The following is a 27988-nucleotide window of genomic DNA, read 5'->3' as shown; positions in this document are numbered from 1 at the left end:
TGGAGGGAAGCTTAGTAGGCTTCGAGCCAGATCCTTCCCATCAAACCCTAAAACTCATGATTCTTCACATTAACATCACTGTTCTAGTGAACACCGCTATCTGTGCAGTTTCAAAAGTATTTAGAGTCACTTGGGGCACCTGGGGGGCACATTCGGTTGAGCATCTGACCCTTCATTTTGGGTCAGGTCCTGATCTCAGGTTTGTGAGATCGAGCCCCACGTCGGGATCCCTACTCAGCGCTGAGTCTGCTGGAGAGCCTCTCCTCCACCGCCACTCCAACCCCACTCATGCACACTGGCTCTCTCTTAAAAAAAAAAAAATGTGAAAAATATTTGAAGTATAAAGCTTATGTCAATTGTCAGACTTAGGATGTGAAGAATAATATGATATTTGCTCATGACCCCAGCAATCAGCTCATGAAATGAAACATTAAATATAGAGTTAAATAGCCAGCCTATCCCTCCCCGACCCTACTGTCCCTCAGCGTCCTCCAGGAGAGGACAGTCACTGGACGTGTCTTCACCATGAACCCGAACACACTCTTACCACCTATGTCTGCGTCCCTAAGGGAAATGTAGTTTTGGGGGGAGCAAACTGTTCCGTGCCTGGAAGCTTCTCTGGTCACTCATACAACAATGTATTGATAATACAATAGGATTACATGTAATAATATTATAATACTTTATTATAATCATCAATATCATTGCAATATAAAATATAATATAAACTACATATGTTAGAATAAATTATTATGATGATAATTATATTAATATACCCTATCTTCTGGCTGGCTGTCTCTGTGGTGTGATCCCATCATCGGGGACCTGCAGGCTCAGATTCACTAGGTCTTGGCCATTAGCTGTCTGGGGTGCGGAGTCACATCAGTTCACAGGTGCAAACAGAAGTTCCCCAGGGATTCTCTGTTTTGGACATCCTCTGCAGCATCTGGAATAAGGAGGCATAAAATGTTGTGGATCTTGTGGTGTAGAATGGAATTCTATTGTACTATAATTTGTTTTTTTTTTTTAATAATAGTGAGGTTGGGTTTTCAAATCTATCCATATCTAAGTGACAGGGGTATCACCGCGATTCTTTTAATATTTTTATATTGTTTATTATTTAATATTGTTTTGTAGGGGTTTTTGTTTTGTTTTGTTTTTGTTTTTGAGCGGGAGAGAGTTTCGATGTAGGCTCGATCTCACAACCCTGAGATAACGACCTAAGCTGAAATCAAGAGTCAGATGCTCAACTGACTGAGCCATCTAGGCACCCCAGGACTTCTTGACGTCCACTGGATTTTAACCCTTTAGTTGTTTCTGTGGTATAGACACATACAGGTGTTTTCTTAGCTTTGTGATGAAACACTTCAATGTAGTTTGTACTTTTAATACAATCAAACTGATATTTGTCCTTTATGCCCTGTGTTTTTTAGGACTTCCTTAATAAGTCCTTCCCTAGACAAAACACCTCTGTACATTTTCTTATAAAACTTCTAAAGGTGTAAGAGAATGGTCGAGTTTCATTCTTCTACATATAGCTTTCCAGTTTTCCCAGCACCATTTATTGAAGAGACTGTCTTTTTTCCACTGTATATTTTTTCCTGTTTTGTCGAAGATTAATTGACCATAGAGGTGAGGGTCCATATCTGGGCTCTCTACTCTGTTCCACTGTGTGGAACATAAAACTATGTGTCTGTTTTTATGCCAGTACCATGCTGTCTTGGTGATCACAGCTTTGTAATAAAGCTTGAAATCAGGTAATGTGATGCTCCCAGCTTTATTTTTGTTTTTCAACATTTCCTTAGTGATTTGGGGTCTCTTCTAATTCCATACAAATTTTTGGATTATTTGCTCCAGCTCTTTGAAGAATGCTGGTGGAATTTTGATCGGAATGGCATTAAAAGTATAGATTGCTCTAGGCAGTATAGACATTTTAACAATGTTTATTCTTCCGATCTAAGAGCATGGAACGCTCTTCCATCTTTTTGTGTCTCCTTCAATTTCTTTCATGAGTGTTCTGTAATTCCTTGAGTACATATCCTTTACCTCTTTGGAAGGGCCATCTGTACCCAATGTTTATAGCAGCAATGGCCACGGTCGCCAAACTATGGAAAGAACCAAGGTGCCCTTCAACGGACAAATGGATAAGGAAGATGTGGTCCATATACACTATGGAGTATTATACCTCCATCAGAAAGGACGAATACCCAACTTTTGTAGCAACATGGATGGGACTGGAAGAGATTATGCTGAGTGAAATAAGTCAAGCAGAGAGAGTCAATTATCATATGGTTTCACTTATTTGTGGAGCATAACAAAAAGCATGGAGGACATGGGGAGTTAGAGAGAAGGGGGTTGGGGTAAATTGGAGGGGGAGGTGAATCATGAGAGACTATGGACTCTGAAAAACAATCTGAGGGGTTTGAAGTGGCGGGGGGGTGGGAGGTTGGGGTACCAGGTGGTGGGTATTATAGAGGGCATGGATTGCATGGAGCACTGGGTGTGGTGAAAAAATAATGAATACTGTTTTTCTGAAAATAAATTAATTAATTTAAAAACAAAACAAAACAAAACAAAAATACTTCTAAAGGTTTGTTCTCCACAATTAAGTTGGATCCAGGATCTATCTGGATTTTATCCTTTGGGCACAATGTGAGTCAGGATCTGGTTTTATATGATTTTTCTCCGCATGGACAGCAAATTCCTACCATTTATTGAATATAATTATTGAATATTGAATATAAATTCCCAGGATTTATTGAATCCTTTCTCCACTGATGACAGGGGTGCTGCCTCCCCTGTGTCGGGTTTCACAAGGTTGGAGAATCTTTCTGAAAAGAGCGTGCATTCCTTCACTCCTGGGTGGAGCACTGAGGGAGTTTCGTGGGGCAGTTTGCTGGGCAGCGCTGCTGACTCCCTGCCCCTCCCCCGCGATATTCTGTCCATCGTCCACCTGTTCCAAGAGGCGCACTGCCATCTCCAATGACATTTGCGGATTTGCTTACTTGGCCTTTTAATTGTTCCAGTTTTGCTTTGTGTATTTCGTCGGTTGTATCCTCTGGATGAATTAACCCTTTCATCCCGATAGGATGTTTCTCTGTATTCCTGTTGACGTTCTTCGTCCCGAAGTCTGCTTTGTCTGATGTTAATAGACTCATGGGTTTTCATACAATTAACCTTCACACAGCGTATCTTTTCAGACCTTTTTGCTTTTGTTCTATTTATGTCTTTATAGGAGAAGCGCATTTCTTGTAGACAACTTACAGTGAATCTTGTTCTTTGATCCAATCTGAGAGTTTTGCCTTTTATTTCAAGTGCTTAAATGATTTATAGTCATCCTAATTATTAAATTTAATCCTGCCTGTGGTGGAACTCTCATAACACATTGTTTTCGTTGAATGGTTAATTCTTCTAAAAGAATTTAAAACACAAGCATCTCATATTTATCTGCAAAGTTGCCATTTCTGAGGCTTGTCATCCCCGTGGGGACCCAAGTATTTATGCTGACTTCTAGCCTCCGACAGATTTGCCCACCGGCTTGTGTCATTGTGCCTTTGCGATGACATTTGTGCACGGACGCTGCCCTCATGTTACAGAGGTGACCGCTGTAGGCATTCCCCAGTCTCTAGAAAGCAGATTAAGGACTGGAGCCCAACTCTGTTTGCCAAGCGATCAGTGCTTGCCTGGGGGAGCTGGAGCCATAGGCAGTGACACTCAAAGTGGAAAGTACCTAACTCCCAGTAGGGGGAGATCCCCATAGGATGGGGGCCTGGGAATGTGGCAGGGGCTTGAAGGAAGAGCCCATGGAAGAAAGAGTCAGATGGTACCGTCCAGGCAGATGGCTGGCCAAGACAACCAGGATGGTCCCCCTCTCCCCCGGTGTCAAGGGGCAGTGGGGCGGGAAGAGAGTGGGGTACGTACTGATCACCCATGGTGCACTTGAGCTAGGGTAGAGAGCTCTGCAGGGCAGAAGGGAGGTGGGAGGAGGTGTGGGTGGAGAGGAGGTAGGCTCACTAGGCCACTGTGTTAGGGCTGGACATGCCTGCCAGCTCTGAGCTGGTGCTGCCCTCTGCTCCTTGGAGGCGCCCAGCACAGAAGTCTCTTTGTCCCCCCCCTGCCCCCGCCTCTCCCCCCGGGCACTGTTCTTTCCCTCTGCACTGGGAGGCTCCTTGGTTATTTAGGTCTCTAGGAAACCTAAGCGTGGACCCCCAGATTACTAAACACGGGGCAGACTTAGACCCAAGGGCTAGTCTTTCTGTGATGCACCCTGTGACCTGGGCAGTGCATCTTCTGGAGCAAGCCCAGGGAAGCTTTGGGCCTGGACCGCCTCACGGGGCCAGTGGGGGAGGAAGGCAGCTTCCTGTCTGCTCTCCTGGGCGGAGGGGGTTAGCCAGCCGCACCAGGCTTTGGTCTTTCAGGTAGAGTGGGGAAGCCACAGGGCACTGGTGAGACTGGCACCCCAGAGCCAGGCCACCTTGGTTAATGGATCTCTCCATCCCATTCAAATGGGATTTGAATTCCCAGCAGGTGGGAAAACAGGGTGGGAGGGGTGGTGTCAGGCTGTGGGTGGCAGGGGCCGTCTCTGTTGAGGAGACAAGGACACACGGGCGAAAGAGAAGTTCCTGCACATCTGTGGGTCTGACCCCGGCATTCACTCGGCTGTGCTGAGGGGGGATGGGGGGGTGTTTGTGCAGGTGGGGTCTTGGAAGCAGCCTCAGAGTCAGGGGCAGCATGGGGATCCCAAAGCCTGGAGCTGTCCTGTGCTGTGCCAGGCTGGGGGGCAACTGTCAGATCTTTTGCTCTTCCTCAGGTCAGGCTCAGGGGCCGCCACCTCACCAGCTTGCAATGCTGGGACCCTCCCAGGAGGATCCCTTAGGTTCCACAGGACATGTCCCCCACAGGCCTTCCCAGCCCATCGCCTCGGCTTCGGGGCAACCCTCCCAGACCCACGGGGCGGCTGGACAAGTCAAAACAAACTTTATGGTGTATCGGATCCCAAAATGAGTTGTGAGAGCCTCCCCCAATTCCCACATTCCAAAGTGTCCCCATTCTCAATGTCCACTGCGAGGGTGACAGGAAGACAAGGAGTGATTCAAACTTGTCTTCAGAACGCCTGCCCACACAAGGGTCAAGCGCAGCTGTCACTGTCCCTACTCCCTCTGTGCTCCCAGGAGGGGCCCTGTGACAGGTTTATCTCACTTGCTCTTAAAAAGTTGAGAATAGAAGACTTCATTTCAAGAGAGAACAAGGATTTAGGTGTAGGGATTAGGGAGCCACTTGTGATGAGTACAGGGTGTTTTTTAGAAACAATGACTCTGGCACTAATATCACATTGTATGCTAACTAACTGAAATTTAAATAAAAATTTGCAAATAAAACAAAATAACTGGGACTTCCAGGGTCAGTTGTGGAGAAGGAGAGGGATCTGGAGTGGGAAGGGGACACTGTGAGTGAGGAGGGGCTGTGGTGGCCTTGACAGGACAGGACGGGAGCATGGCCCTGAGGGAAAGGGTCACAGAGGTCTGGCTCAGGGCAGGGGTGCCGCTGAAGAGAGGGCGGACTCCAGGGAGAGGGGTTCTTCTGGAAGCTAGAAGTCGAGAAAGGGCAAAGCGGGTACGGGTGAGCTCAGTGTGCAGAGAGCCCCACGGGGACGGAGACCAGGCCCCTCAAGGCCTCGTGGAGAAGGGCCAGCCATGCCTGTGCTCTGCTGAGGACCCCTGAGGGGAGGGCACGGCGAGCTCTCACGCTTGATGCTGTTGGGGCGACCGCTCAACCCGGCTTTCCCATTGGACTTTATGTCCCCCCCACAGAGCACCTTCCAGGCAGATTACAGAGGCCGTGTTGAAGACAGAGTCACAGACTAATGGGAGTGACCCCAGGCAGGTGTCTGATATCATGGGCAAGGTCTTTCTACACACAAAACCCCGGAAGAATAAGAAAGAGATGGCTTTGTTTCACCGCCTAAACGGAGATATTTGCACACCGCAGTACAATGCAGACACAGGGGCGCATCTGCTCAGGAGAACCTTCCTTCAGTTCTCCCAAGATGTGGCTAAACATGCCACAGGGAACTCAGAAGGGCTGCTGTGAGGGGACGGGCCCCCTCCAGGCCAGGGACTCCGGGCAGTCATTCAGATGTGCTCTCCTACCCCACCCTTGCAGATCCCCAGTCCCACCTGCCCTGGGTCCTCCCAGGCTTATGCCCCAGTGAGACTGTCCCTGACCACTGTCAGAAGGTCTATTCCCAACCCCCTGGTATTCCCATGCCCCTTCCCGGCTTCAGTCTCTCCAAAGCACTCCTCATGAAGCAACACAATCATTTTTGTCATTTATGGGTTTTCTGTCTGCTTCTTCCCTGAAAAATTGAACCATCGGGGGAGGCATGCGTGGACTGTCTGGCTCACAGCTGTTTCTCTGACCCTCCGGGGGTGACAGGCATGGGACACGCTCTGAGCATGTTTGCTAAGCACACGAGGGGTCCCGTGTGTTCCTCACAGTGAGTGGCTCTGCTGGCGTCACAGCTCACCAGGCGCAGGAGTTGGTGTCAGCCATCCTGTGGGTAGCTCCCTCAGGGAAGGGTCACGGGCCATGGTCAAGGCTGTTCTGGAACGTCGGGACTAGGGGGAAAGGACCAGGCACAGGCCCATTCGGCCACAGAGACTAACCCCCCACCAATGTTTCCCACCTGGCTTCATGTGTAAGGAGACAGGTCCTAGAAGCCAGCCCAGAGTGGACACACCTGAGAATGGTCCTCAAGGACCCTGACCGTGCCCCCCCACATGCTGGCTTTGTGGGGTGCTTAGTACTGAGAGCGGTGAGAAACGGGGGTGCAGAGGACTCACTTGCTTACATTCCAAGAGCAACCTTGTCCTGCCAGGCTGGGCGTCTGCCGGCTGCTCCCGCTCTCTGCCAGCAACTAACACACGTCACTGGTCCTGGAACCAGGCGGGTTGAGCCCCGGGCTGTTCCCGGGAAGGAATCTGTGTGTGTGTATATATGTATGTGTGTGTGAGTGTGTTTGTGCATGCATGGGAAATTGAGAAAACATTTGGAAAGTGGGGGAGTGGAAACATTTCTTCTAAAAGCAAGACCAGCCCCAGAGTCAGAGTGGAGAGGGAAAGCGTGAGGCTCCACTGGGCCGGTGGGCGGGAGCGAGAATTCTATGCGTGTCTATACTGGTCATGCTGACACGGGGTTTGAACTCGGGTGTCTGGGGCTGTCTGTGCTCATTCCTGGTTATGGCTTGGCCCTGAAGCCCTGGGACCGATGGATAGGTTCAAACACCCACCCTCAGACAGGAGCACCAGGCCTCAAGGGCCTTAAAATGGGTTAGGAGGAGGTCTGGCAAACCTGTATGTCGCCCCACAGACCTGGGGACTGGTTTTCTGTAGAGCGCTGGTCTCCCCAGCCAGCGGACATTTGGCTGCTGGGTGTTCACTCTTGCTTTTGCCTGGAAATGTCCCGTCCAATTCCGTGACCTGGCTCATGGAAAGTGTGACCTGGGCCCCGGGGCCTCCAGGGAGGCCAAGCCTAAGCAGATGGGAGGGGACCCTGGCCATTTCCCGCAAACACATCCAGATCAAGTCCCACGGACCCTGGGATTGACTCTCAGTTAATTCTGTTTCTGATTTGTGGTTCTTATTTGACTTTCAGATGAATTTAATCATTGCTTGAGACTACAAAGGGGCTCAGCCCCAGCCAGCCCGGCCGTCCACAGCTGCCCTTGCGTAACCATCTCCAAGCCGCGGGCGAGCTGCGTGTCAAAGTGGCCCGCCCGGCTGGCCAGGGAGTGGGCTCACCACTAATTCTCTCACTTTCCTGGAGGCCATGAAGCAGCTCTACGCTCTCCCGACAAGAGGGACTTGGCCCTCCACAGACACTGCGAAGCATGTAGGATCCCCCGTAGCCTTGACTTGCTGGGCCCAGAGTCCGCTCACTGGGACTCTTCTCCACCGCAGGAAGGAGGGCACACGGGCCCGAGTCCTGCCTGAGCCGGACGAGCCGGTGGGGGCTGGTGGTGAGGCTCCGGGGGCAGGTCTGTCTCCTCAGGACCAAAGGCTTTTCTTGGTATCCTGCTCCGTTTGCTGCATCAACGGTGAACCTGAGGGGGGCAGGGAGTGGTCCACAGAGGATCCCCGACCCGGGAGGCCCTACGAGCAAGCAGCGGGATCGCTCATCCTAAAGCACGTCCCAGAGACTTTAAGTGGCTCGGAATTTAAAGGATTCCCAAGCAGAAACATTAGGAAGGTGAGTTATGCACACTAACTTTAAGACACGAGCAGAGATTTGACAGCGGGAGGAAAAGAACACGTGTCTTCCCCCTGGGGCAACGTATGATTGCGGCGTGGGGTTATGAACATGGCCCAGACCCCACCGGGCGCAGGGATCCCAGAGCCCTGTCTCCACAATGGGGGTGCAGTTGGGAGGGGTGGAAGAAGAGCCACCATCCTACACACGGGAGCCTCCTCTCAAAAGCCAGTTTGGGGCATCTTTCCTCCCAAAGAGCACACTTCCTGGGGCATCCCCAGGACCCAGGGAAGCAAGAGCGGGGTGCACTGACAGGCAGGGGGCAACCTGAGACATACTCCCTAAACCAAGAAAAAGCAAACAGAGCCGGCAAACACACTCTCCTTCCCAGCACCCAGACTGGCACTGAGGAAGGCTTGATGGAGGCTGGTCTGGATGGGGAGATTAACAAGGAGCCCCCTTCTGGCCCCTGCCACCCCCACGCCCCCCCACAGCCCCACCCCAACCCCTCTACCTGCCACCCCGCAGCAGCTTTGGCCACTCATCTCCTCCTCCTGCTCCATGCAGCTGCAGAGCCAGCTAAGCCAACACCAGGCCAGGATATAGCAGTTGTACCCTGGACAGGATGGGACGCCAGCACGCCTAGCTTTCCTGTTCCGACTGGACCCTGTCCTAAGAGAGACTCTGACCCTGGAGGAACTTGGGGATTCTGCAAGGTTCCCCGGGGGATAGGCAGATGGGCCATCAGCGACCCCATCCCCCAGGAGCTGTTCGTGGGCTGCCTCAGGCTCCAGGACTGGGAAGGCTCTGAGCGTCCCAGGGTGGGCACAGGGGCTCCAGGGGGCCAGACGTGGGAGGGAGAGAGAAGTAGAGCAACAGGGGCAGGAGGCTGGCCCAAGGAGAGTGCCCATGCCTGAGGGAAGACACACTAAGCAGGGAGCTACCCCACATCTACAAATTGAAAATGTGTCCCCCACCTGCGGGGAGGGACTGTCATTTCTCGGGCTTCCTCTTTCACATGGAGACAAGGAAAGAGTGGGGCTGCCTGGTCCCCACACCCGCGGGGTGTCTCTAGGCCCCGGCCCAGAGCCCTGCAGCACAGGATCCCGCTCTGCCCCAGCCGCCGGGACCCCACTGGGTGAGTGTGAGTGTGCACCTCTCTTGGTCTCCTGGCACTCCTGTGACTGTCCTGGGCCGGTCACAAGGTAACTGGTGATCGTGGGTGCGTCCAAGCCAGGCGCTCAGGTGACCACTGGCACCCAGGGGAGCTCACCTATCCCAGAGTTCCTCTGCCTGTCAGCACCCACCGCCTCCTCCCGGCTGAGTTTAAACCGGAGTGGGTGGACCGCCCCTCATTCTGGCTCTCCTGCGGGAGATGTGGGCAGCAAAAGGCCTGCAGCCTAGGAGATCCCAAGCCCAGGGCCCAGCTCAGCAGGGAATTCCCTCCCAGGAGCCAGGTGGGCGTCGCAGGTGTTTGCCTAGAGGGACTTGGCTAAAAGAAGCTGTTGAGAGGCGAAGCTAATTGGCGTCTCCCGCCCCTGGGGTGCCTCTGATGCTGGGTGCCTGGTAAGAGGTCATGGTGTTGCTCGTCCCGTTTGGCATGTGTGGTTGGCCGGCCCACTGGCGGAGTGCGGAACTGGGCCCATTGTTCCTCCGCTGTATCTGGGAATGGCTCAATCCTGCATTCCTGCCCTTCCCGCCAACTGCGTGGGCTCCCTAATGCCTGTCTCCCCGCTGCCAGGAGAGGCCAAGGCAGGCGGAGACCAGGGGAGATGCCAGCAGGCCCCCTGAGCTCAGGGCACATCCCCAGCCTGGGGCAGTGACAGCGGGGACAGCTGGCTGGCAGGTGCGCAAAAAGACTTCCCTACTGCCCTCCTGAGCGCAGGCGGTACCACAGGTGCCTCCCAAGGAGGAGGAGCCCTTCACTCAGAAGTGTCTGGAGTCCCAGGGATGACTGAGCAGAGGGCACCAATGAGGCAATGAGAGGGGACCTCTGTTCTCCCACCTTGGAGTAATCCCCAGTGCAAGCCGGGGAGCCAGCTGCCAGTGTAGAATGAGCGGTTGGTATTAGACTTAAGGCTGTCTCCACCAGTGGGAACCCTTTTAGAGATCTGGCTCCTCTCCTGACACAGGGCACAGGGGTGGAGGCCCCAGATTTTTCCCCAGGGCCTGGATATGGAGCCCCCTGTGCAGGACCTGGATCTGGGGCCCCCTGCCCAGGACCAGGATACTGAGGCCTCTGCCCGGGTCCTGGATCTGGGTCCCCTGCCTGCATCCCTACACACTTTGCCTCTATTGGCTATGCAATGACAAGCCCCCTCCACCTCGCACCAGCTCGCTCTGGTGAGCACTGCCTGTCCTAAGCTCCAAGAAGTGTTTGATTTGGGTCCACAGACAACCCATGGGGCCTCTCAGCCCCAGGTAACCACCCAGCTCTGTGCTCGGGTCATCCGGTGACATGTTATAAGTCTCTGTACAGCGGCCTGCCCCTCCAGCTCTCTTGGGCCCGGGGTCAGCCTCTCATCCAGAGGGCTGGGCTGGCCCAGGACTCGGGGCTGGACAAGCCTGACCCTTTAGGTGACATAGCAGGCAGGTGACACAGAGCCAGGCCTGCACCCCCGTCCCAGAACTGACTCAGGTGAACTACTGTGTCTACAGAAGGATTTGGGCCATTGGAGTGGTGGGCGTAGGTACCCATCCTGGGAACTTGCCAAGAAAGGAACTCATCTGAGGGCTTGTTCGGTGGGAGTGGGGGGATCCCCCTTCTGCTCATGTGGACAGGCTCAGGGAGTCCAGCTGTGGGCCAGGCCGTGCTGGGTGGGGGGACGCACGATGGCATCAATGCGGCTCCTACTCAAAAGCAGACCTCGGGGTGGGCTCCAGGACAGGAGACAGGGGTGCAAACCGGCATAGTCAGCTTCGTCAACTGTGCGGTGTCCAGGAGTGGAGGGAGGCCTGGGATGGGCACCTGGCCCCATTATAGGGATGAGGGCTCCCAGGAGGAGGTGACTCCCACATGGGACTTGCCAATTAAACTCCTATGATTCTGTCCCTACAAGGACCCCATGGCCTTCTGACCTCGTGCACCAGTCTCCCGAGCTTGGCTAACGCCCCTTCATGAAAGCGCTTGGCTCTCTCTGGGCAGGAGTCGTCCAATCTCTGCCTTTGCAGGATTGAACCTCTGGGGTGATGAACCTGCTGGGAGCCAGTGTGGAGCTCTGGGGGCGGAACCAACTCTCAGGACACTTGCTGCGACTGAGGAAGTCTCCTACAGGGTCTCCAGAGATGGCCCCTCAGCCCAGCACACATCTCTGCCATCCCTTCTCACTCGCCTGGCTGTCCCTTATCAGCCCTCGGCCAGCTGGTCCAACATCCCCACCTGCAGTAAGTAGAGGAAGACTGGGTGGTCCCTGGTGAGGGGGTTAGGGTGGAGGACCCCATCCCCTCCACCTGCCCCGTGCGTTAGGACTGGAGCCCGGACATGGCTGGATCCCCAGTGGCTCTGGGCACCCCCAGCAATGCCTGGGAGCCCAGAGCCCCTTTCAGTGGGATCCTGCCCTCACCCCACAGGTATGAAAGACAAACCTGGACCACGAAGCCAGGCGCCGGCTGGAGAGTTCCAACTTGGCTTCTGCCTTTCTGTTGTGCTGGTACCCCACCAACTGCCAACCGCCAACAAAACCCCAAGTTCCCATCTAGGGAGGAAAGTCCTGGCTTGTGCCAGGTGGGAAAGTCACTGCCAGGTCAGGGTGGCCACATCTGGCTGCAGGGGTCAGTGGCGGTAGAGGTTTGCCAGACCCCTGAGTGCTTGCCGACAAGCCGTGAGCCTTCAGTAAGCTCAAGACCCACACACCTGCGTCCTTCTCCCCTGTCCTTTCTGCTTATTTGGTGACACCAAGGCCTCGCGACTGACTCTGGACTGCCACATCCCTCCCGGGGCCCCGACCACCGCTCCGGGATGCCCCACAGCTACCACAGTTACATCAGTTGGTCTGCAGAATCACTGTGTCTGGGCCCAGAAGGGGCCCCTATGTGGGCACTGGTCCCTGATAACCTGGTGGCTTTTGGAAGAGGGGAAGGGTGGAGACCCAGCTTCAATGCATACTCTACAAGTTGCAGACGCAGAGAGCAGTTGTCCAGCCAGCTTCGGTCGCCCCTGCTGTCCCCAGAAGGGATGGACAGGGACTCTTATCTCATGCCTGGTGCCTCCCAGGCCATGAGCTCCAAGATGAGGCCACACCTTCCTCCTTATTGTGTGGTACTCTGAGATCCTTAGACGCTGCTGGAAGGACCACCGAGCAGTGAGGGGACCGAGTTCATTGCTTCCCGCTCGTGCGTTCTTCTGGGACCAGTGTGAGCCTCAGTCTCTTCTCTGTGAAGTCCGACTGCCCTGCCCACCTTGCAGAGGGCTGCGACCTCAGCAGCACGTGGTCGTCCTAGGAGACTTGGTGGCGATGCCTGGTGGTTTGTTACTAAACGGCCTAGGTGGACACAGTTAGCCATGGGTCCAGCTGTTAGGTCTAGTCTTGTGGACATGTCCGCTCCCTCGTCAGCCCCTCTTGGGCCTAGATAATCCTTTCTAGTGTCAGGTACCCCATCATCCTGAGTCACGGAAGGCCCCATTGCTCTCCATCCACAGAGCCAGTGTGGGTCTGACCCTTGTGCCCACAGTGTCCGCACAGCGTGGGCATGAGCTCGTGAGCAGCAGAGTCTGACCGGGGGTCCAGCCCAGAGCAGGAAAAGTCCCCAAGGAAGGGTTTGTGGCTCGGGGAGTGGAGCTGGCCCAGGCTGGCAGTGGGCGCCCTGTGGTGGTGGGGACTGTTGGGGCTTCTCAGTTGACTGGACCTGCTGAGCAGGGGTGGCGAGGGGCACAGTTTCCTCTGATTACGTCTGTGTTTGGGTCTCCTGCTGGATTGCAGACTGGGGGCCGGGGATATGCCTGAGGCCACAGCCCTGCTGAGCCCCCAGCCCTGAGCCCAACATGGATCCCCTGGGCCACCAGACCCTCTCCTCTGGAAATGAGTCAATGAGCTCATGTCTGAAATTGCTTGGCACAGAAAAAGTCAGCTCAGGGGGCCCAGGCCTCTGTGGGTGGTAACAGCTGCTATGGTCCCCACCCCCCACAGTGTTGACATGGTGATTTTCCAGGATGAGGGGGTCAGCCCATGGTGGGGACAGTCTCAGACCGCGGGGGTCACCTTCCAGGCTGGGAGCAGGAGGGGACAGGCAGAGGGGGCCCTAACCTCGCTAGGCCAAGCCAGGGGGATGAAGCCCCACTCCATGCTTGCTGGGGAAGGTGAGTTTGAGGGGGCCTGGGTCCCTGGCAGGCCCTGTTCTTGTCGCTTAGCACACAGGGAAAATGTGAGGGTGGGGTGGGGTGTGTGCATGTGTGTGTGTGTGTGCATGTGTGTGTATGCATGTGTGCAGAGAATTTGTGAGTGGAGGCATCCGGAGAGATAGGAGCAAATTTCAGGGCTCCCGCATCACGGTAGCCATGCCATGAGCCTGAACAGAAGGCCCTGTGTGGGGGGTTCGTGCAGGGAGAAAGTGGCTGGAGAGTCACTGCCTGGGGAGAATGGATCTCTGCAGTGGCCACCCTGCATGGCTTCTTCCCGTCCTCCAGACACGAGCAGGACCTCTCTGTGGCCTGTTTGGACAAACGGCCTCCTGTCCGCAGACGCCTCTTTGCCCACGTCATGTCTTCTCCTCCCCCAGGCCCACATAACCCACCTGGATGGTGGTACGTCCCTGAAGGGCACTCACCCCTCCAGCCGTCCGGGCCCCAGCCTGGAGGGGGTGACTGGCCATGGTTCCCGCTGTGCACGGTGTGGGCTCCAAGGGTCATGCTGGGCCAAGGCGGTGAGCTTTCTGACCAGTCTGAGAAACAGAAGCTGGCTCCCTGGCTCTCACTGTGTTCGCGCTCCCGGCAAAGTTCAAGGTTGCACACCTGACCTCAGGTTTTCAGTCTCCAATCCTCGACATTCCATGACCCCTGCTGCTCCTCTCCCATTGTGGCAAGGGCAGAGGGGACCCTTCCTCAGCCAGGATCCCATTGCCACGTCAGCCACCTGCAGGAGCCCTGAACAGGCCTTGGGCTTCTTTAGGGACCAGGCACCCCATCGTGATGGGGGAAGGTGGGGAGCTCGTCCTCACTTGTCCCTCCACACAAAGCCGGTCCGGCCAGGCTCCATTCCCCGCCTTGACCGGGGCATGGCATGGGCGACGCTGACTCCCTGTTCCCCCCATGGGGGTGGCTGTGTTTACCCAGCCTGCCTCCCACAGGTGTCAGGGGGTCCAAATGAGGTGACCCCTAGAACACAGCTTCACATCCTAACCATAGCTCGTTTGGGCCCTGGCTTGGCTGTGTGTGTTCCCGGTGGACAGCTACCCTGAGCTCTCCAAGCAGTGGGTGCTTCTGTGAAACAGGCATCACGGTACTTTCCACGAGATACAACCCGTCATGTGGCAATGTGCTGCCTGGAGCCTCATCAGTGCCGAGAAACTGAGGTAGTGTCACTCTAACTAGCTCTCTGCGTCCCTTCTCTGTCATCTGCCCACTTCTTGTCTGGTCCTGCCTGGCAGGCAGCCCTCACCCTCCTCCTTCCCTGCTGAGCCCGGGATCCCCGGCTCTGCTCCTGGCTGGGCCGACCCCTCCTACGCTGCTCCTGCTGGTGTCTCTGCCCCTAGGCCCTGAATCTGAGTCCCCCTGTCCTTCCAGGCTACAGTCCCTGCTACCACCTCCACGGGGTCTCCACTGGCTGGGGGCCCCTCCCGTCTCTGGATGTCCACAGTTGTCTGTCCTTCCCACGCTGTATGTCACCAGATTTGCATCATGGTCCCTATGCCCAGGATGTGAGTCCCATGAGATCATGTATGATTCTCCCAAGTCACCAGGAGCCTTTCTTGCAGCAGAAGCCAGGAGGATCAGCTAGGGGAAGCCAGGAAGGAGGTGGTCAGGAAGGCTGGTCCTCGGTGGCTGGGGCCTTCATCTGGGCATGAATGTGCACCTGCTGGGTCCTGGTGGCATTGGGTCCCAGGTGCTTGGGCCTCATCAGATGCAACACCAGGCCCCTGCTTATTTACACCCTGGCACGTGGCCAATCCTATGACGGCCGCGTGGACACTCCCTCCCCACCTGGGGCTCTGGTGGCTGCTGTGACCCACACATCTGCACCGGCAAACCCTCCTGGCTCCATGCTGGGCAAGGGCCCCCATGCCTCCAGGGCCAAGGCTCAACCGAGCTAGCGCTGAGTAGCAAGGTCAGCACATCCATCCCTTTCCCAAGGGTCTGATTTCCACCAGTGTGGCAAAAAGTGGGAGCCCGGCCTCCCTCCTTCCCTACTGCTTGCCCAAGCTTGACTCCATGGCAGCTAGGCCTGAGCTCCAGGGGCAGGAACAGGGCGTTGCCTTGATGTGTGGCTGCAGCCAGATCACAGCACCTCTTGGAGCATGGGTTCCTCCTGGAACCCTTGTTCAGACCACCCACGTGGTGGCTGCCATGGCCGGCAATGTCCGTGTCCAGGTCCCCTTAGGCGCCCTTCACCCGCATAAGGCCATCCCGTGTCCCGTGGGCGCCACTGCGCATCTCTGCCCTGCGTGCTTATTCTCAGGCCCTGCCAGGCATGGCTTCAACCCCTAAAGCTTTAGACGAGGCTGGCTCCCACTGTGGGAATCCAGGGGCTCCTTCCAAGTGAATCACCAAGCGTTCTGGGAATTCCGGGGGTGCGTGCACAAACCACCCATCCCACTGCGGGGGGGTGCCCTCTGCCCACTGAAGACTCAGCAGTAGTAGGCCTGTCCTCCGGGCCATGCCGGGTTTCCTGGAAACTAGCTCTGCCAGGCCGAGCCTGCAGCTGTCCCTCCTGATGGGTGTCCTCATCACACAGTCCTGTTCTCTCCTGCTTCCTCAAACAGAAGACCGGCGTTATGCTGACCACACTTTGCAGAAGCCAGCAGAGAACAGTGGGGATTTGCACGGGGGAAGGCGGACAACTTCATGCCTGCATTCTGTTCACGGCTGTGCACCAAGCTCAAGCCGTCCTGCCCACACGGGCCTGGGGGTCTCTCTCCTCAGTCCCTGGCCTCCTCTATCTATCCTTGATCTGCCTTTTTCCAAGGCTGGTACTGGGGGAAAGGGACCTGTCCTTCCAGGAATGGGCCTTTTCCCCCGAGGTAGTGACTCTGCCCTCAGGCCCACTCTAGCCTAGCGTTGCCAGACAATGACCCCCACAAGGGGTGCCACAGGGCCTGGGGGCCGGGGGTTGGGGAAGGGCAGGCCACCCTGCTGGGCCCTCCCTGCCCAGAGCCACGCTGGTCCCTGTGGGAGGTACGCTCAGCCCACCAGCAGGCCTCTTTGCTTCCATTCCCGCGCCCAGAGTGGACAAGGACACACACATGCACACTCACGCACTCACACGCACACACGTTCTGACGCACACACACTTATACACACACATTCACGCACACGCACACACGACACGCTTCCACCCACCCAGGCTCACACATACACTCACCTCTTCTAAGAACAAACAGTCATCTTCAGGAACAGTGCAGACTAAATTCATATTTAAGAGAAATTTCCTAAAGCAAACATCATCCACAAAGATGCCGTTCTACCCCCAGGAAGACAGCCGATTACCTCGTTACCAGAGCAATTTAGCTCCTTGCTGACTAGAGCTTTTCTGCCGCAGAAGGGATTTGCTTTCCCTTCGCATAAGCAAAAGGCCCATTATGGTTATTTTCCTAAGACAAAAGAACTTTATGTCCTTGGAAGGCGAAACAAGCCACTGTCTCTCTAGAAAGTCAGAAAAAAACTGCTTGGGGGAGGTCACCATCTTTAGCCACCAAATTTTGAGGATGTTTAGGGTCTCACCTCAGCCGGCAGCCGTGAGTAGGGATTTGGCCCCCCTACTCAGTAAGACCAAAGAAAGGGTCTCGTTCTGGACGCCCACAGCTCGGCCAGGGCCTGCCGTCGGGGAGGGCCCGCTGATATTTGTAGAGCAAGTGGATTTTGTGATCATTTCTCACGACTATTTCCAGCTGAAACCGTGGGTCTAGGGGTGAGGGAAGCCAAAAACACGAAGAGAGGAAATGACTTCCACATAACACAGGAGAGATCATCAAGAGAGGGTCCATGATCAAAAGGGATTATCATAAGACTAAATGCTCCCCTAGCTGCTTTATGGTCCAGGAATTCCACCCTGCCTGGACAAGAAGTCCTATAGCTGTACCATAAGAACCAAGCACCAGTCCCAGCCCCATGATCCAACAACCGACAGGTGTTGGGTCCATGTGCTGTGGGACACCCATTCCATGCAGAACGACTCAACAGAGGAACAGTTGTCCTTACATGTGAAACAGCGAGTGCATCTCAGAAACGTTCCCGAGTGGGGCGTGCCTTGAGTGCAAGAGTGTGTTCTGCACAACCCTATGTGTATGTGAAGCCCCAGAACCGGGAAGCCTAACCAGCAGTGTCTGACTTGGAGCAGGGCTGCCTCTGTGGATCCGTGAAGTTGGAATGGGAGGGAAGGGATCTGGGGGACTTTCGGGGGCCATGCTCTGCATCTGTCGGGGTTTGGATCACACAAGTCTGCAGTCTGTCCAGACTCATCGATGGTGTGCTTGCGGGATGCCACAGAGACGGTGCTCAGAGGAGCATGTGCCGCTGTGAGCTGAGAAAAGAAGGCAGACCTCCCATCAGGGACCACACCTCCCATCTTCCGAAGCTAGAAGCAAGCCAGGAGGAGGGAGGGCATGATGAGACTCTAGCAGAGGGAGTGAGGCCAGCCCTGGTGGGATGATAGCAGCAGTTGGATGGACAGATAAGCCTTCAGCTGGGCTGCCTGAGCAGAAAGCTTTATTCATTTCACTGTCTACGAAACTTGCACAAAAACCCAAAACCAGCCGTTGGGCTCTGACTAATGATACTCATGCAAAACTCCCTGGGAGATGGGCACTGACATCCATCACTTACCTTGAAATGCATAAAATAAAAGATGGGTTGCAGAAGGGACAGACGGACGGACGGACGGGTGGGCACGTGGTGATGCAAATCCGGCATCTGTTGGGTTTCTGGATGTTCATTATAAAATGCTTTCAACTCTTCTGTTTGCTTGGAAAACTTCACAGAAACATTGGAAGGAACAACTGTCAAGGTGTTACTCTACCCGCGGTGCCCTCGGGCTCCAGAATGCGCTTCCACCATGGAAAGAACTGAATCGTGTGTCTTTGCTTGTTCACTGCCCACCTTGAGTGTCCACAGCCATGGGCTCACCGCTGGCTGAGGGGCTGGAGCTATACCAGTAAACCCAGTAAAATCAGGCCTCTGTGCTTGGAGAGGTTGCAGTGCAGAGAGGAGAGAGACCCATGGGACGAATCAAGGTGCTTACAGGTTGAGGGGTGGTTGACGAGAGCCTATGTACCTCGATCTCAGAGCAGCAGGGAGGCTGTGCCCACAGGTAAATTCTCTAGAAGAGCCCTACCCTGCCCCGTGGTGGAACGGTCCTTCAGCTGCACCAGGGTACAGAGCGATGCTTCTGAGGACAGCGGTGTGACAGCTGTCCCGGGTGCCCAAGTGACCACAGCTCCAGTGGAGGCCACTCGCAGGGCAGGGGTCTCACCCAGTCCGGCCACCACAGGGCACACGGCAGGAGCAGGCCCGATGAGCCCCTCCCCCAACACTCACAGCAACCAGAACGAATCCTAGGGTGATGGCCTGGAAGGAAAGCCCGTTTAGAGGCCCAGCCTAGAGCCTCTGGGGAACCCTTGGGTGCTGGATTAATTAAGGTCTTCTGGTGCCACTCGGTATTAATAGAGTCTGGTTTAATAGCTCTCCCATAGTAACAAGGGTCATTCAGAAAGTATTGCTTTTCAAAAGTAAATTAATTCGATGGAGCCATCAGGGGTGTCGGCAGCTGCCTGCCTGCTAGGAGGGCCGTGTGTGCCCCTGCTCAGCAGTCCGAGGGTCTGTGCATGGTCGCCAGCCAGGGCGAGGGTGAATGGGGCTGCTGTCAGTATTTGTCTTCATGTGGACACACATGTTCATGGCTTCAGGGTGGCTTCCCTCAACGTCCATGTGTTTAAAGACTTTGTAACCCAAAGTCTAAGACCCAGGGCTGGAGGAGAGCAGAAAGTGCCTCTCGGGGGGCAGAGAGCAGGGGCAGAGAGCAGGAGCAGGAGCAGGGAGGCTCCCCAGACTAGAAGTAGGAATGCAGAGCCACTGAGAAATCTCTGTGGATGACCTTGGGGAGGGAGCTGTGCACCCATCCCCGGGTCCCAAGGCAGTGCCACTGCAGACTGAACAGGCTGGCTGCCCTGGGCGTGGGACCTCAAAGGTGGTCTGCTCTCTTAAAATGCATGCCAGTTGCGAGGGGGACTGAGCCATCCAGGTGCCCCCTGCTCTGTTCTTCTGATGAGTTCTTCAATCACCGAGCATTACCTTCTACATCTAGAGTATTAGAATGTCATGACATTCTTCCATTTCTATGAGGCTATCAACTCACTGGTCATTTACCAGCTCTTTGATCTATTACTGTTTGTCCTGTATTGAATTCTGTACTTACAGAGCCTTTGACCCACTGACACATTTGTTTATAACTGTGCCAATAACAAATATTTTATATGACCACTGATTCATCGATATGTATTAACAAAGATAAATATATAAGCACATATACACACGTACTTTATGTGTGAATGTAGCTGTATGAAAATCTGTGTGTTTTCTATGTGTGTATGTGTGTACACACAATGTAAGTGTAACTGCAGGCCCAGAAAACAGATTGGAAGAGTATAATCATGATTCTCTGGGAAGCAGTGATCATATGTAATATAAACATAATGCGATTGTATGTATTTATATACCTCTCTGACTCTCTAAAATCGTAAACCCTCACAACTGGCATGCATTTTAAGAGAGCATTCAGGCAGGCATGCCATGGCTTAAGGGCCCTGGAAGGCTGTCTTCCTTGGGGCTGCAGGGCCCAAGCTGGGTGGCTCATAGGGGTTTAGAGCTATGCACTTTAGGACTCATTGTGGAACAAGAACATCCAAAGATTTCGTCATTTCAGCATATGTCACACCCAAAAGACTTTTCCAAGTGAGCCCACTAGGGCATCCTTGCAGCTAGCACTTCCAGCATCTGGAACCTCCCCTCCCCTGGTATTCAGTTCCCCAAGGGACCCCTGAACAGATGCCTGAATGCCAACTCAGAGGGCCAAAGGTTACTGCAAGCGTTTGTCTGACTCCCTCATTCCTGTGGTGGGGCAATCAGGGGAGCACGATCGGACGCCGGCTCCCCTGCCCCAGCCCCTGCCCCAGCTGTACGTTGGCCTTGCTCTGAGAAGTGGTGGTGCATGTGCCGTCATTTTCTTCTGTCCCAGGGCTCCCCAGAGTCAGTACCTGGAGGGCTGACCTGAGCATGATGGGGTTCTTGACTGGGACAGCAACAAGGACATCTAATACTCATTCAGTCTCACACTGGACCACATCCGGTCCCCACTGCCTTCCATGTGCAGGGGCATCCTGTCCACCCGCGGCCCCAGGAAGCCAGCCCAGGTGGGTTGAATTGACCTTCATCCTCTTCCCACCTGGCAACAAAGTCTGTTTCGATCAGAAGTGCTCCATCCATCCTCCACATGTTTCAGGTCTCCGGGAGGTGGGCCCGAGGGATCAGGCTTGGACCTCTGACTCAGTTATGGTTGTGAGGCGGTGGGAGTGCAGAGGGGCCAGTCTGAGGACCCCAGATAGGATTTCCTCACTTTTCAGAAGTATCAGATACTGGCTGAGCATTAATATGAAAATATTTGCCATGGGTTATAACACTTCAAATACATTTTAATCTGTGAGTTCATAACAATAATAATAATAATAACCCAAACTTAAGTGGTCAATTTTGGTTGTGCTGGAGAACCATCTTATTATTCTGAAAAATGGTAAATGAACAATAAAAATGAAGCATTTACCCTACCTTTTCTCTGCAAATGCAGTGCAACCAAATTGTTATTAAGGGGCAATTTGTGGAACGTCTCCAGCTGATAAAGAAAGAAGGAAAGAGAAAGTTGGAGTGGTGTTGTCTTACAGCCCTGAGTCAGGGTGACTGACCGTCGGTGACAGCTTCCATCAGAAACAGAGAGAGCTAGACAGCAGGTGCCTCTAGAAGGATGGGAACCACATTATCTGGAATCAGTGCCCCACAAGCACATGCTGGAGCCTCTAGATCTAAGGACCAGTGTTCAGGGACTCCAGGGGACAGAGGAACAGGCTAAATGACACCCTGAGAATGTAATTGGCAAACACAGTGAAATATGGCCCATTTTCCTTTTTTTATTTTAAATATTTATTTACTTATTTTAGAGAGAGAGAAAGAATGCAAGCAGGGGGAGGGGCAAAGGGAGAGTGAGAATCTCCTACAGATTTGCCACTGAGTGTGGAGCCTCACAACCCCCGAGATCACCACCTGAGCCAAAATCAAGAGTCACACATCCAAATGGCCCAACCAGGTGCCCCTGGCCCATTTTCTATAACAACAATCACCACCAGAAAAAAAAAAAAAAAAAAAAAAAAAAGGCGGGGGAGAAAAGAAAAGAAAAAGAAAAGTCAATATCTAAAAAAGAGACAGAGGGGGTTTATAGACTAAAACAGGTTTCTCAACCAATTATAATACATGGCCCTTAATTGAGTTCCCCTCAAATTTTTAAAAACTATAAAATAAATGATAGACAATCCAGAAAGCATGAACAATGAGACTGAGGAATTCACGTAATTTTCTACAAGTATGAAAATGGCAGATGTGGACACGTGAGAACATGGGTGGAGTACAGAAGGAGGCAGACTGTCCAAAAGTTGATAATGGTTGAAACTCCATAGCAGCAGTCAGGTGTTCATTATATTTCTCTCCAGTTCTGTCTGTGTCTGAAAATTTCTGTAATAAAAACACTTTTTGATGGATGGGCAGAGTCACTTCCTGCTTCTTCGGTCATTGTCTTACCAGGAACAGCGGCCAACCTCTGGACAAAGACCCTGGAATGTGTTTGACCCCTGGTCTGATTGGCTTTCATACCAGCTGGACTCAGGCTCCCAAAACCCCGGGGTCCCAGGGCCAGGGCCCCGGTAGGTAAGCCAGCGAGGGTCTGTCTGGTCCCAGAGCTTCAAGAGGCACTGGCCCGCCATCATGGCAGTTCTCACAGTCAAATAGAGGAGGCAGGAAGGGCTGGGTGTGGGCGCCGTGTTCCTCAGTGCACCAGCCATGAGAGGACCCTTCTTCATTCACCCTCTTCAGCCTAGGAGCCCCACCTGGGCCCACTGTGTCCACTAGCGCCACAGAGATGGTAAATACACTGAGCATGCAATTTCAACAACAGACACCCTCCTTTCCTGACCTTGAGCTACTTTTCCTTTTATAGCAACTGAGGTTCAGGGATTTGTAAACAAACAAACAAAGCAAATTTAACAGTGGATGTGGTTTTCAAAATAACACTACATCTACTCAACGAGCCTTTCCTCTTGAACCCTTTTGGGGAGAAATTGGAACATGTGTGCCTGGTGGACATGGCCAGCACCGGGGCTCCATCTTGTTGTTTGATCAACTTTTTAGGGCCTCAAACCCCTCTAGATCCTAGGTCCTGGGAGGGAAGCAGGATGGGCTGACACAGAGAGTAGGACTGCTCTGGAAATGGGCTAGGAGATCATTTAAGAGGGACTGACAGCCCCCAGGCCAGGCACCCTATAAATCAGTGACCACAGTGCTGTCAACACATGGGCATGGTCAATAGTGAAGGTCACTAGAGGTCCTTGCTGGAGGTCAAGGTGTGGTCTGGTGGACAGGGGCACCTGTTCCACCTGACAAGGTCACCTCCAGCATAGGAATGGTCACATTGGCTAGATGCTACTCAGCAGAACGCCTCGACCATCCCTCCAGCTCTGAGTCCTTGCTCGTTCTGCTCGGGGAAGGGATATGTGGGCTTTTGGCTGCAAGCATGGCTGCTGGACTGCAAACTCTTCACATTTATACAAAGCTGCTGTTCATGACACCGTGTATGTGCCAGTCTCCGACTCCATGATTTACTCACCTTACTTCATTCAGTCTTTATAGGGACCTTACCGAATCAGAAGCAGGATGGAGCCAGAGATATGCTCTTCTCCCCAAGCTGGGAAAGTGTTTTCGACCACCCTCCACTGCTCTTTCTAAATGGGACTGAGGGTCTGACTCTGGTTCTGGGATTCCAACATGGAGCCCAGGATAAAGTAGTAAGAGGAAGGTCATTTTCTTATTTCATTCTCCCCCAAGTTTTATGCAAGAGAAAACAGGTTTACAGAAGTTAGGGCAGCTCGAGGTTGGAGAGCTAGAACTGACAAAACCTGGAACCAGCCCTGTTGAGGCTCCACGCCCAGGGTCGCCTGGGGTTGGGCCCCAAAGAGTCTGCTTACATGGACACTGAGCCCAGAAAGCACCCTGTGCTGCCCAGGTCAGGTCCACGCCCATGGTGGGGGTCATGATCATGATTATCCCACATCTCTGGGGACCACCACTTCCTGTGAAAGGACGCAGATGTTATCATATGTTTGTCAAGCTCCTGATCTTCATACGACCCGAGGAACTTCCTGTCCCCTTGGACCTGGCCCATTCAAGGAACGTTCTCAAACCTCTCCCTCAGCCACCCTCAAGTCTCCTAAACCCGACAGAGACAGCCTTGCTTCCTGTTCACGCCACATGGGGTGTGTGCGTGTGTGTACAACAACCCACTCTTGCCTACAAAGATCAGGGAGCAGCAAGCACCAGCCAGACAGCTCTGGGCCTAAACCCTTGGTTCAGTGCTACTGCTGTTCCTGCAGCAGTGTTTGTGGAGCCCCTACTATGTGCCAAGCCCTGTTCTAAGCTCAAGGGCGAAAATGGAGGACAGAGCCCATGGGACCTTCACAGTCCCTCCTGTCCCCACCTTTGTGAGGAATGGGCAACCTGCTGTGTCTGCTTCTCTCAATCCCCCACTGGGACTCCCTCAGACCCTTGGCCCCGGCGGCCAGCTCCGGAAGCCCTGCCAGGCTGCTGCGCAGAAATGGGGGTCACCGTCACTCTGCTCACTCCGCACATCGGTCCTGTTGGATGAAGTGTGATCGTGGCCTCTGCCAAGAACTTAAGGCGGCTTCACGGTTTTGTTTACATTTTTTATGTTTTATTTTCCCCGTCTCCGTTAATTGGGAGTGATCACCCTAACTTGGCCACAGATGTGGGAATTTTTGAGAACACTGATGAAACCCTACAGCAGCATCATAGCTTCCACTCTGTGAATGATCCATGGACGGTAGAAGTCCACCAAGTGCCAAGAAACAGAACACAGATGCACAGGACTGGAAAGTGGGCAAGGCTCAACTCCGTGGGTCATGACAGAGGCAGCTGGCAGCTGGCGGGCTGGCTTCCCCCTGCCCTCTGGACATCTGGTCTAAATGGCCCTACTTCTGGCCTGATGGGGGAATGACCAGCCCCCATGTAACTTCCTTTGTGCCTTTGAGGTCTCACAGCTCATGCGAGGTCAGCTCAGTCCTGATTGTCAATCCATTGACATTTCACGTCATCGTGATTGTGGTCGACATCACAGGGCCCACAGAGGCTGACCTGGGGGCTCATGAGAGCTCAAGGGCAGAACCTGAGCCCGACTCCTCCGTGGGCTTCAGGACGACAGCCAGTCACCTCACCACTGGGGTTGGGCGTGTGAAGCTGGCCCCTCAGGCCCGAGTCTCCAGTCTGGGTCCCTGAGCAGACACGGTCCACGTGCCCTGCAGGGCCCTTCCTCCTGGCCATTGGGGTGTTCTGGCCTCCAGACCACATGCACTCCTTGGCCTGAGGGCCATGGCATCATCTCCCATCGTCCTGCTCGGCTGGATGGGACTCTAGGCCCTGGAGGGAGGCTGGGATCCCAGGAGAGCCTTCCCCACTCCACTGAGAGTGAGCTCAGCCCTGGGGAGCCAGAGTCCCGGGAAGTCCGTGCAGAGAGAAGATGGCCCGGTGGAGGCGATAAGGCGTCCTGGGGGCAGCCCCACATCCCAGAAACCTCAGAGCAGGTGCTGCCTGGGGCTGGGGTTCAGGGATGCCACTGCCCAGGAGGGGTTTGGGGCACAGGTGGGCTTCACCCCCCAAGAAAGCACACACATCAGTTTCTCCAGCTTTGTTGCATTTGAACTTAAAAATAAACAGCAATGGCAACCAAGTCTCTTTAGTGCGTCAGGAAGCACAGTGAGCTAGAATGTAGCTCATTCCTAATGAGAAGTCCTGGGAGGCTCACCTGGACACTTCCATCCTGGATGGAACCCCCGGGTCCTGGCCCGGCCCCTCCTGGATCGTCTCCCTGGGCTGCGTGCATGGTGCCCTCGAATGAGGATGTTTTCCCTCATGCCAGCCTCAGCTCTCCTGCACAGAGACCAGCCCTGGCACGCACACGGAGCCAGCCCGTAGACACTGGCTGCTTCCATCCTGGTCTCCGGCCTCTGCATTTTACAGACAAGACCTGACACAGGGAGATGGAGCACGCTGCCCAAGGCCATTTCCCCCGAGAGAAGTGCTGGAGCACAACCCCAGCTCCCATGTGGTCGTGTTTGGTGTATGGGTGTGGGCAGGCTTGGGGTCAGCTCCCATGTGGCCGTGTCTGCCCTGGGGATTCTGAGGTGCCTGGCATTCAGGTCTGGCCCCGCAACCCCGCAGACCCCGGGGTGCTCCCCATGAGGCTCTAAGGCTCCTTGTAGACATCGTCATCCTCCTCAAGTCCCTCCCCCAGGGGATTTTGCCAGAACTTGGGAGGAGATGGGGGTCTGCTGCTCAATCCCTCCACAGGGCCCAGTCTGTCTCAGCGCCAGGACGGAAGCTAGGTGCTCAGATGGTCGAGTGAGTGAAGCCAGAAGACATCCACGCACAGCTGCCAGGCCCAAGGACATGGGCCTCCTTCTCTGTCCTTGAGGGCACCCTGGCCTTTTCAGGATGCTCTCTCCTGCCAGGCCTGTTGAAAGCATTACACATATGACTCCAGGTAATCCTGCTACACCCAGAGACGAGGGTCAGTTCCCGTGAGGGACCGGAGGCTCAGGGAGTCAGGAGCGGGTCATGATGGTGTGCCATGCTCCCAACCAGCACAGCTGACACATGCTCCGGGCTGCAGCTCTTGGTTCCTGGGGTGGAGGGCGCTGGGGCCCCAGGAAGACTGAGTGTCCCCAGCCAGAGAGGGAACCCCCCAGCAGCAAATGTGTGGCCCCATAGTCCCTCTAAGCCTCCCAGACCTGTGGCAGACATCACCTCAAGGGACCCAGGCCAGACAGGAGGGGGACAGTGGGATGTCAGGTGCATTTTCTGTGAGGAGGGGTCTCAGAGGGCGGCGCTGGAGGGCTGGTCACTGTGTGACCACCACGTCCCTGTTGACAACTTGCAGAAGTACCAGCATATCCCTGGGCCCAGCAGCCTCTCCCCTGGATGTAGCCTCTCTCCTGCATGCAACCTCTCCCCCTGCACGTGGTCTCTCCCTCTGCATGCAGTCTCTCACCTGGACGTAGCCTCTTCCCTGCACACAGCCTTTCCCCTGGATGCAGCCTCTCCCCCTGGACACAGTCTCCCCCATACATGTAATCTCGGCCAGGGCAAGACTCCCACTGAGGTTTCAAGTTGACCCTATGGGGCAGGGCAGGCTCGCCCCTCCTGAGTGGGCCCACCCTTGCTCCATCGTGACCACGTAGGGAAGGATCATCACTCCCTCCCAGTGTTTCCAGTGCCTCAGCCTCACGGGGATCCTTCTCCACCATAACAAGCACCTGCCGGCTGCTGAGTGACCCCCAGCTCCCGCGGAGCATCAGGATCACATCGGAGGATGGCGAGCAGGCCCGGTGCTCTGCAGGGCCTCCCTGCCCCAGCATCCCCCAACGCCCTTCTCTTCAATCTCCTGATGCCACTGTGGGAACCCCAGCCCATGGGCCACGGGTCAGATGGGTGCAGGAAGACACTCTGCTCCCAGAACCTCCGAGCCACCTCTCCGTCCCCTCTTGCCCCCAGATAGAGGCTGTTACTCCAAACAGAAAGCCGTGTGAAAAGGCAGCTCCGACTGTTAGTAACATTTCAGATCCAGCCTTCAGTCCTTCTGTGTGCACTGCGCTCTTGCTTAGCTGGGGGTTCCATACCTCTGCACTTCCCCTCTCACTCCTGCCATTCTGAGCCCCAGTGGGTGGCAGACCCCCACCCTCACTGATGGTCCTGGTCCTCCAGGGCCTCGTGGGGTTGGGGGAACATCTTCCCTATCCTGGCGCCACCGGCACCCTCTTGCAGATCCTCCTGCCCATCGGGGCTGGGAGCAACGAAGGCATCCATCAACAGTGACCTCATCCCCCACCTGATAAAATATGCATTATTGCTCTTTCCCTTCTATGACATCTCCAGGGACCCTCAGATTGCAGCTGCTTATTCCAGGCTGAGTAGGAGCTGGGGGTGGGGCAGACCAACAGCCCCCAACCCAGGCTCCTTGCCCAGGCCGTTGACCTGCGGATCCTCTCAGCCTCTGTTTAGCCTCTCAGGGACCTTCCTGAGCCATCCACTTAAGTAGGTGTACAGTCAGGACCCACTGCTGTCTTGTGTCGGCCTCTTCTCAGTGTCATCTGATTTGGGGAGCCCCTCTTGTCCTTCCCCATCAATGTATACCAGGCCCTCGTAATTGTGTGATGATATCTGTTGAATTAAACTGGTCAATGAAGTTACTAAGCAGTGGGCCACGTGCTT

Source organism: Mustela lutreola, chromosome 3, assembly GCF_030435805.1.
Source record: "Mustela lutreola isolate mMusLut2 chromosome 3, mMusLut2.pri, whole genome shotgun sequence".
In the NCBI taxonomy this organism is placed as follows: domain Eukaryota; kingdom Metazoa; phylum Chordata; class Mammalia; order Carnivora; family Mustelidae; genus Mustela; species Mustela lutreola.
Note: the sequence above shows the minus strand (reverse complement) of the source record.